Below are 10,455 nucleotides of genomic sequence, written 5' to 3'. Positions count from 1 at the left end.
GGTATAGCTACAGATATACTTTAAACATGAAGATGGTTAATAAGAAGGAACAAAGTACAGACAGTGTATATCAATCCACAAAAAAAGAAGCAAAGCAAATCTTGAATTTGCATAGTAATAAGCTGAGTGAAATTATCATCCTTCTGCTGAAAAATGAATTGACTGCTGTAATTCTAATGACAACCGCATAGAAATTGTCAACTTTATAAAGTATTTGTGATTCACGTACCCTGGGATATTTTGTATTTGTTAATCTATAATACATTTTTCTAGTTAAACTCTAATACAATTGCCAGCATTTTAAACACATTGACATACCAAGAGTTAGGCTGGGGACCCGACTCAGCTGATAAAGTGCATGTTTTATAAGCATGGGAGCCTCAGTTTGGAACCCTAAAACTCATGAAAAATCCAGGCAAGCTGCAGGCACTGGTAATTCCAGCACTGTGAGAAGAGGCAGAGACAAGTGCCTTCTTGAAATTCACAGGCCAGGTAACTTTATCTAGACCCCAGTTCTCAATCTGTGCATAGTGACCCCTCTGGAGGTTTAATAACCTTCCATGTGTGTCACATCAGATATCCTGCATATCATATATTTACACTGTGATTAACAACAGTAGCAAAATTACAGTTATGAAGTAGTAGCAAAAACAATTTTATCGTTGGTGGTCATGACAAAATAAAAAAATAAAACACAGTATTAAAAGGTTGTAGTTCTAGGGGTGTTAAAAACCAGTATTCTAAATAGTGAAGTCAAAAGCCAATTAAAAATATTATCTTATTTCAGGGTCCACCACTTGTAGACAGGCAGGACTTCCAGTGGAGAGAAGGCCACACCAACCCACCAACAAAATGTGTCCTGCCTACAGGATGTACAGGGACAAAGATGGATCACAGAATGAAGGAGTGGTCAAACAAAAACTGGCCCAACTTGAGACCCACCCTATGGGAGAGAGCCAACCCCCGACACTATTAATGATACTCTTTATGCTTGCAGACAGGAGCCTAGCATAACTGAGAGGCTTTATAAAGCAGCTGATGGAAACAAATGCACAAACTCACAGCCAAACAATACTGGAGGTCAGATTGTCTTGTGGAAGAGGTAGGCAGGGGAAAATTGAGGAAGGAGGAAGGGCCAAAGACACCACAGGAAGACCTACAGAGTCAACTAACCAGGCCCATAGGGGCTCAGAAAAACTGAACCACCAACCAAAGAACATGCATGGACTGGACCTAGACCATCTACACATTTGTAGCAGATGTGCAGGTTCGTCTTCATGTGTGTCCCCAACGAAATAGAATGAAGGCTGTCTCTGACTCTTTAAAATTACCTTCTCTTAGCTGAGCTACCTTGTCTGATCTTAGTGGGAGAAAATACACTTAGTTCTGCTACTAGTTGATGTAACAGGGCAGGTTGGTACCCATGGGCCCAAAGAGGGGAATGAGGGAGGGGGAGGAGGAGACTGCGAGGAGAGGAAGGAGGAGTTCTTTGACTAAACTGTAAAATGAATAAATAAATTAATGAGAAAAAATAAAAAATAAATAAATCTTACCTCATACAAATAATAGATGGATCCTGAAAACCAACACTGAAGCTTATCCTTTGATCTATACCCATAATGCTATGCACATAGACCTGCATATACTTTTGAACAGATATGCCCACAAACTTGAATATGCATAGATGCACATAAACACCACATCTTTCCACAAAGTAAACAACTACAAATAATTCGTTAAAATAAATACAAAATGTATATTTTACAATGTATTAAAATCCATATCTTATGGAGACAAAATGAATTGATGTAAGAAGATGCACACTAGCAACATGGCTGGCTCTGCCTTTTGTTTTGGGAATGCTGACACTGAGCCTCTTTGTAAAGCATTATAAGGCAAATGAATCTCATAGCTTGTGACTTAGTTAGCTGATCGGCCATGCTGTGAAGGGCATGGAAGACTTAAGCTGACTATTCTTTTGCTGCATTTCACAGTTTAAATTATGCTGAATCTCTGACACAGTGATTTAAAACATAGTCATTTAAGAAAACATTTTTACAGCAACATTTTTTTCTAAATGTGAAATTATACATGGCTTCTATTATTAATAAAGTGGAATGTTTTTCAAGTGAATATAAAGATTAGAGAGTAGTAAATCAATTTGCTCTTAGACTCAAGTTATAGATGAATTCTTACCCACAGCAAATGCAGCACCTGTCCACAACCCTTGTGATTTACAATTATTTTATAAACAACATGAGAACTGTACGAGGAAAACAGAAAAATTATTTTCATTCTTGTATCAAAGAGTATATTTACACTTTGGTCATGTTATAAAATTATTTGTAACTTAAGGTATTTTTCAGTAATCTGGCATGAAATAACCTTTATATTTTATTTGAATGTAATTTTTTATTGAGAGGAGGGGTAGTTGATGCAAGCAAAACACTCATATACATGCAATAAAAATAAACCTTTCTATAAAAAGAGAACTATAAGCATTTTTCTAGTCTAATATGGAATATGTGTTATGCCATTTAATGATACTTATGTAAAAATAATTAGAAAAATCAATATTGTGCTATAATACAGGATCGGAGAGCAAAGCTTACACAATTCATTGCTATGTCAGGAGTTTTTAAAATATTTTTAAAAGGAGATGAGTATCCTAGTTTAGCAGGACTTATTTCCATTTTCCATCAGAGAAAGGGGAGAAAATACAGGGAAGAAGTCTATGATTTTGTGAAATACTTTTGGTTGGACTGACATATATACTGCTGAACCTGTAGGAATACTATGAGGAAGGAAAAAGAGTACAAAGATAACACCATCCTCTGTAGAGGTATTTTAATCCGTTTTCTGAGCTCCTCTGGCAGGAGTACAGACACACCTCTTAGCACACAACTTTAATCCCAAAAGATAAAGTTAGTTTGAGTTTGCAGGAAAAAAGCATCAATGTTTAAAACTATTGTCCATTTGAGAGACAGACAAACTAACGAATCAGAGAAAGGCTATGCTCAACTTTAAGGAAAACAGAGTGAGAAGAGGCTACTCAAGGGAAAGCAGTGCAAAGAAAGAAGAAAAGAGAGGAGGCAGTTTTACCTTGGCAGTTTACAGAGACAGAAGACAGCAAAAGCTAGATGCAGGTGTAGACTGAATGAGCCAAAGAATGAGATGGAGCAAGAAGATTAGAACCTATGGCCAAAGTTAGTGTGAGGCTGAGAGAAACCAATTTGAATCAGTCAGCTTAGAGAAGAGTTTTAAATCAGATAGCTTTGTTGAACCAGCCAACCATAGTTCAGAAACTAGAAGGGGTGAGCTTATTCAGCAGTAAGTGTCAGAGGTTGAAAATATTCTAGGCCGAGGTTACATTGTACAGAGGTTAGGGCTTCCAAGACTAGGCCTAGGCTAGCAGATGGAGGTAGTGAACCTCTGGGACAACAATTACATCAAGTGAATAAATGATACTTTTGCAGATCTCCACAGATTTTCCAGTTAGCATTGTCAAAGTTAATGTGCTGAGTTAGAGTGCTAAATAGTTTGTCTAGCCAAGATATGATTCAGAGATTTGAAGTGATGTTTAGCATATCTATTCCTTTTTCTTTCATTGATATATTTTCATACCCATCAAACAAGAGTGTTTGCTGTCCCAGAAAGAGATGAGACTCATGTACATAAAGATACGATTTCTCAATTTCAGTTTTTAAGAGTAAATTTATTGACCTTGGAAAAATTTTTGTTTATTATTGAAAACATTGTTATATGAATACAATTTAAAGGTCTGTTTATACATTTGTAAATACATAGTACAATATTATTACTGTTATAAATATATGGGTAATGCACTTTCTACATATATTTTTGAGTGTATAACATATAAACAAAATGTTATGTTCTGTTTCCTGGAAACATAACACAATTTTAACGCATAGAACTTGTGGCATTTCAAGGCAGTGTACTTAATTAGTGAATGAGTAATGGCCAAATTATTAACATGCTATCTAAAGACTGTATTATTGACACTTGCCCACTATTGGTTGAGTCATTTGAGACCTACCATGTATTTTTCATTTTATTCCTCCAAATAAAATCTGGTCATGCCCAGAATGCAAACCTTCATGTAACTGGATTCTCAGATGTTACAACTGAATGTAAACCATATTTAATACCATTCTGAAAAGAATATATGGAAAGTGTGTCAGTCAAGCCTCTCTAGAGGAAAGGAACTGAAAAAGTGAATGCATATCACAATGTAGGCACATGATCTGTGTTCAATATGCAGAAAATCCAGGTTTCATTTCAGTGCAAATATAAATTAGAAATCAATCCTGCCATAACACGTATTTAGTAAAATAACATCATGTTATCTTCTTCCATGGGATACCATGTTAATCCATCTTTTGTGACTCTAAGTGTGTAACTCCTGATTTGTGTTTTTCATGTTTGGTGCATGCATTTGATTATTGACAGTTTCATCTTTCACTGCCTATATATATATGAATTCATCATAATCATGATCATCTTGCAAACACACTTTAGACAAATTTATCTATCACTGGAATTATGTTTTCACCTCCTATTTATAATGCTAGCATGATTACTCAGTGAAAACAACAAATATCAACTTTAAAAGCAGCACATAATTAAATACCCAAGTTATTTCTCCTTACTAAGAAAACCAAGGCTACATTGTCTGACTTTCTGTAATATGACTTAGTCTCACATTTAGTGTGGCTAACCTTAGTGTAATGTAAACTTTCCCCCATGATGGTAAGCTGATTTGACTAGCTTGTGGCTCTTAGCAGCCTCATTTGTTTCTTATGCAATACAAAACTAATTAACAGGGATACAGTGCCTCAGCATAGTTGACTGACCACATTCCAAGGGCCAAAGTGAAATACGGATCTAAAATGTAATACTTATCATGTATGGAAAATGGAACTGAGTGTTGTAATTTAATTAAGGGAAGAAGCTGAGGTGACTTACCCAAATTTAAAGGTCAATAATGTACTTTAAAAGAAATGTGTTCAAAACAAAAATATAAGATTGAAGGGGACATATTGCAAAGGGTGCAGAGAGAATTGGAAGGGTGAAGTAAGAGATGCATATGATCATTTTTCATTATATACCCATGTAAGTATTAAAGAATAAGGAATTAAAAATATAACACAGCATGGAGTGCAAATAATAGATTTTAAAAGATTAAATGGGTTTGGTTAAGCAGCTTCCTTGGGGAAACTTCAGGAATTCAGGTCAACAACAGTCTTCAGACATTATGTGTTAGAGGTCAGACAAAGACAATGTGTTGAACTACAGCACAGTTGTCATACTGCTGGAAATAAGTAAACAAGAGCAGTGACATTTCTGAATTCCTGGTGGCTAGTAATGATTAGATGACCCTGTGAGTCAGTGAAACTGCCCATGGTTCCTCTTAGCTATCAGAATTAAACAGTCAAGGGCCTGACATTGTCTGCAGAGACACACATAGCACACAAACATACAGTCCTACATTCCTCAAGACAAGTATGGAACCAGAGAAAAAAGTAATGTGCTTAACACATTTATGTTAAAATACATTTGAAATACACAAATCTAAGTTCTCTATGACACTTTAGTTCTTCCTTTTTTGATGATTATTTTGGTTTTATATGCCTTTTTTGTCTGCATATGTGTATATGTACCACGTACATGCCTGGTGCTTATGGAAGCCAGAAGAGGTATTGGATGCCCTGGAACTGGTGCTAGAGATGGGCTATAAGTTGCCATGTGGGCTCTGGAAACCAAATGCAGGCCCTCTGCATAAACAGAAAGTATTTCTTACTCATCTATCTTCCCTGGTTTGAATTTTAGGTTTTAAAAGAGGTAAAGAGAAAATTTAGTAAATGCAGATGCAACAGAAGAGAAGACAAATTCCTGAACTGAATAAATAATCTTCAAAATCTGATTGGCTTTGACAATGAAACTCTAAAACATCATATTTCCTATGCAGTAACATAGAAATAAGTTCAGGCAACAAGAAGACTGCATTCTCTGTAAGATTCTGACCCCAAAAGTAAAATGCATACTCTTTTCTTTCTAACAGACTGCTAATCTTTGATTTATAAAACTTGTCTATTTAAATACAAGGTTAGGAATATATATATATATCTTTACTGTGATTGTAATCCAAGGACTTACTGTTCTTTGGAGTTATTGACATCTTAATGTTTCCTAATTGTGAAATAACGAAGCCAATTGAATTCTAGGACCCATTAAAATGGTCAGATAATGTATGGGGGACATCAATTACTACATGTGCATTCTAATTTAGTTTTATTACTCACACTATAAGTCCTCCCCCAAATAAAGCAATTGTAAATTGGTTTCTTCATAAAAGATGGTTTTGTCCAGGACATTACTTGGGAGTGAAGGCTATGAATGGAAACTTTGCAGGCTGGAAAATCCACACCAAGAAATAAAGAAGTCAATCCAAAAGGGACGTAGCTAGAATGCTTCAAAAGAATCATTTAAACCCAGAAACAAGGGCTGGGAAAATAGCTTAGCTGATAGAATGCTTTTCTAGTGTGCATTGAGTTCTGTGCTTCATTCTCAGAAATGGTATGGCATATTTAGGAGGAGGATGAAAGAAGTGGAGAACTTCAGTCATTGATAGCCATCTAGTAGGTTCCAGAACAGCCTAAGCTACATGAGAGTCAGTCTCAAACAATTAGTTAATACTGAAACAACAAAGCAACAAAGTAGAATTTCCGTCTTGATTATCCTGTTGGGCTTAGTTCCTGGCCTCTAGCATTTGCTGAGTCTGTAGATTTTGCAAAACAATCACAAGTCAAATCTCTATGGCTAGAAAGGTCTGTGACATGCTTTCTCCTTGCAGAACAACTATGTAGGGCACTGACAGAATTCAGAAAGATACATCACAACCAATGCTATTTACTGCTTACAGTCTCAGGCATTTCCTTCCATTTCATTTGTAATTAAGTTTATATTTAAGCTAATGAGGCAGCTGAAGATGTGACACATGAGCATATTGCTTACCTGGGTCTATAGTCAAACCCTGTTAGCAAGTTCTTGATCATTCTAAATGAAGTCATATCTTAGGGAAGAGGCTAAAGATTTCCTTTATGGTTTGTTTGCTATAATTTAATTAACTTTCAGGGCCTCCAGTCAGTTGTAGATGATTTTTTCACATGCAAAGCCTCTCAAAAAAAAAAAAAAAACGGACATTAATTTTATTTGTGCTTATATTCAACATTAAGTCATATTCTATAAACTGCAAGTTAGATCTAAGCATATTCAGGCTTAAGATTTTGTGTGTGTGTGTGTATTTGAGTAAGAATGGCACACATAGGCTTATATATTTCAATGCTTAGTCACCAAGGAGTGACACTACCTAAAAGGATTATAAGGATTAGGAGGCATGGTCTTTTTTGAAGAAAGTATGTTATCTGGTGTGAACTTTGAAATTTCAAAAGTCCATGAAAGGCTCAGTCCCTCTCTCTGTCTCTCTGCCTCTGCTCCATGTCTCTGTCTTTCTGTCTCTGTCTCTCTATGATAGTCTGTTTTTGTCTCTGTCAGTCTTTCTATTTCTCTGCCTCTGTCTCTTTGTCTCTGTCTTTCTGTCTCTATCTCTGTTTCTCTCTCTTTCTCGCTCAGCTTTCAAATTAAAACATAGCTATCAGTTACTTCTTCAGTGCCATACCTGCCTGCTGTCTGAATCTTTAAGCAAACCCCCAGTTAAATGAATTATTTTAAAAAAGGATCCATGGCCATGGTGACTCTGCACAGCAACAGGACAGTGCCTAAGACAATGGGTCAGTGACTAAGGCCATTTGAAGTTAGTACTATAAAGCACACATTAGAAAAAAAAATGTCACGCTAATTCTGCTTTCCAGAGATGGATACTTGTAGTTGTTCATAACTTCATTTTATTCTTCTAATACTAATTTAAATTTTGTTTATAGTTTTCTGATTGGCAAGAAGAGTGTGATTTGGTAGATTGAATACTCCTTATAAAATTATTGGCCCCAAGAGCATGATAGATGTCAGGGATTTTGCTCATATTTCAGAATTACTCTGCAGTTATACTAGCTGGTCCCCTACCCAGGACTTTGATGACTCTTTATCTTTATCTCATAAGGAGATACACACTGTGTGCAGCTTTTCTATAAGTTCAGGGTACTTGTATTACAGTCTTTACACTTATACACTAAACTTTTGCACACCCTTAGCTGTTTCCTTAGCCTGCACCTATGTTTGGACTACAAATTGTCACAGGAGATCCCATCTGGGAATTTATCATAGCACAGACAACTCTCAGAATTTGGATCTTTTCAGATTTCAGCTAACAACCCATTCCTAAAGTGTGACATTTAGGGATAGACTAAGTCCCTGTCTGATTTTGATGAGAGATTTACATCTTTACAGTTACTGTTTCATGCTGAATAAATTCGTAGCAAATTCTGTTCTGGGGTAAAACCAGGATGCGTATTCTCTTAGGATCTAAGGGTAGCTGTGCTATGGAGGGAATCAAACACAGTAAGAACATCAAGTCAACGTAAGAGATGCAATGCTGGAGAACTGAAGGTAATTCCTCTATTAAACCATGCCTGAAGAAAATGCACCTCTGACTTTTCCATTTACCCGATGTAATGAATCCACTCACTCTGTAAGCCAGTGTGAGCCTGATTTTCTGACACTTGCAATTGAAAGATTCCTAAGGGCTTCACTCAGCTCCAATTTAATAACTTGTTCTCCAAATTAAATTTGAAAATCTTTTCTTCATAAGACTTTTTTATTCTTTAATATTATCTCTATAGGCTTTCAACAAGCTGCGATAGACATCATCAAGGACATTCAATGAATGTGTACCACCTGACTGGTTATTTCTTTCCTATTGGTTTTCCCTAAGAAAGCTTGATAACAATGGTTATTTCCCATTATGCATCATCCATTCAACGTCTCCACATTCAGTTTTATGTCAACTTTCTCTAACACAGAATATTTTTAAAAGAACTTCTTTCCAATTGTATTCATCTTCACTTGATAATTATGATTATACCAATAAATTACCTTTTATTCTCCAATATCTACTTTCAAATAAAATTTTCTAAATAGAACTTTTTCTAAATAGAATTTTATATTTATTCACTTTTTAAAACTAATTTTTATTAGATATTTTCTTCATTTACCTATAAGATGCTATCCTGAAATTCCCCTATACACTCCCCACTCCCTGCTCCCCTACCCACCCACTCCCACTTCCTTGCCCTGGCATTCCCCCATACTGGGGCATATAATCTTTGCAAGACCAAGGACCTCTCCTCCCAATGATGGCTGACTATGCCATCTTCTGCTACATATGCAGCTAGAGACATGAGCTCTGGGGGTACTGGTTAGTTCATATTGTTGCTTCTCTTATAGGATTGCAAACCCCTTCAGCTCCTTGGGGACCCTGTGTTCCATCCAACAGATGACTGTGAGCATCCACTTCTGTATAAAAATATGGAGCACTTTACGAATTTGCGTGTCATCCTTTTTCAGGGGCCATGCTAATCTCTGTATCATTCCAATTTAGTATATGTGCTGTTGAAGCAAGTTTTATTCACTTGTTATGAAGAAAAAAATCACTACAACCCCCCACAGACACACCATAATTAGTTCTGTTTATTTCATTACTATTATTTGTATTCTATTTATTATAATTTTATGCACAAAGCCATATATTATCTAACTGTTAGATTAATTTGCACTCAGGTTTCTTCAAAATAAAATGAAATTTAAGCTGACCCATATAGTTATCATTTTGGATAATTTCAGTACTTTATATAATTTTACTTGAGACATAAGTGTAGCTGGTATCATCCCTCCATTCATATAACATCTATTGTCAAGTATTGTAAGAAATACTGGTAGTTGCTAGCTATTCACAATGAATTGTCTTTCTTTTTGTTGTGAAGAAATTTTATAATATTAAATAATAAAATAAGGACAAACATTTAAGCATTTGAGTAATATAAGTACTCCTTTTAGGAGAGATTGTATTTATCCATGTTGAGAAAGTAGGGTTTACTAGCATACAATTGATATTAGAGACAGTCTCAACAGTAGCCACAGATATATAAACAGTAGTCATTAAGTTTATGGAGTACAAATACAGATTTATTTTAACACATATCAAATCTAAGCCAATTAAAGTTTTGTTTGAAACATTCCACAATATAGGGCTTCAGGCACAAGCACTATACAAAATCTTTGACTCAAAACTAGATAATTGAGCAGGGCATGGTGGCACACACCTTTAATCCCAGCACCCAGGAGGCAGAGGCAGGCTGATTTATGAGTTTGAGGCCAGCTTGGTCTACAAAGTGAGTTCCAGGACGGCCAGGGCAAGACAGAGAAACCCTGACTCAAAAGAAAACAAAAACAAACAAACAAAAAACTAGATAATTAAAAAAA

General features: G+C 35.8%; 1 pseudogene; it reads right to left on the bottom strand.

Moving 5' to 3' along the window:
* Positions 1-9,495: 9,495 nt before the first annotated feature.
* On the bottom strand, positions 9,496-9,594 carry LOC115032914 (U6 spliceosomal RNA; annotated as a pseudogene).
* Positions 9,595-10,455: the final 861 nt, after the last annotated feature.

This window comes from Mus caroli, unplaced genomic scaffold, assembly GCF_978045245.1.
Source record: "Mus caroli unplaced genomic scaffold, Mus_caroli_1 scaffold_14, whole genome shotgun sequence".
Classification (NCBI taxonomy): domain Eukaryota; kingdom Metazoa; phylum Chordata; class Mammalia; order Rodentia; family Muridae; genus Mus; species Mus caroli.
Note: the sequence above shows the minus strand (reverse complement) of the source record. Positions and strands in the feature narration are given on the sequence as shown.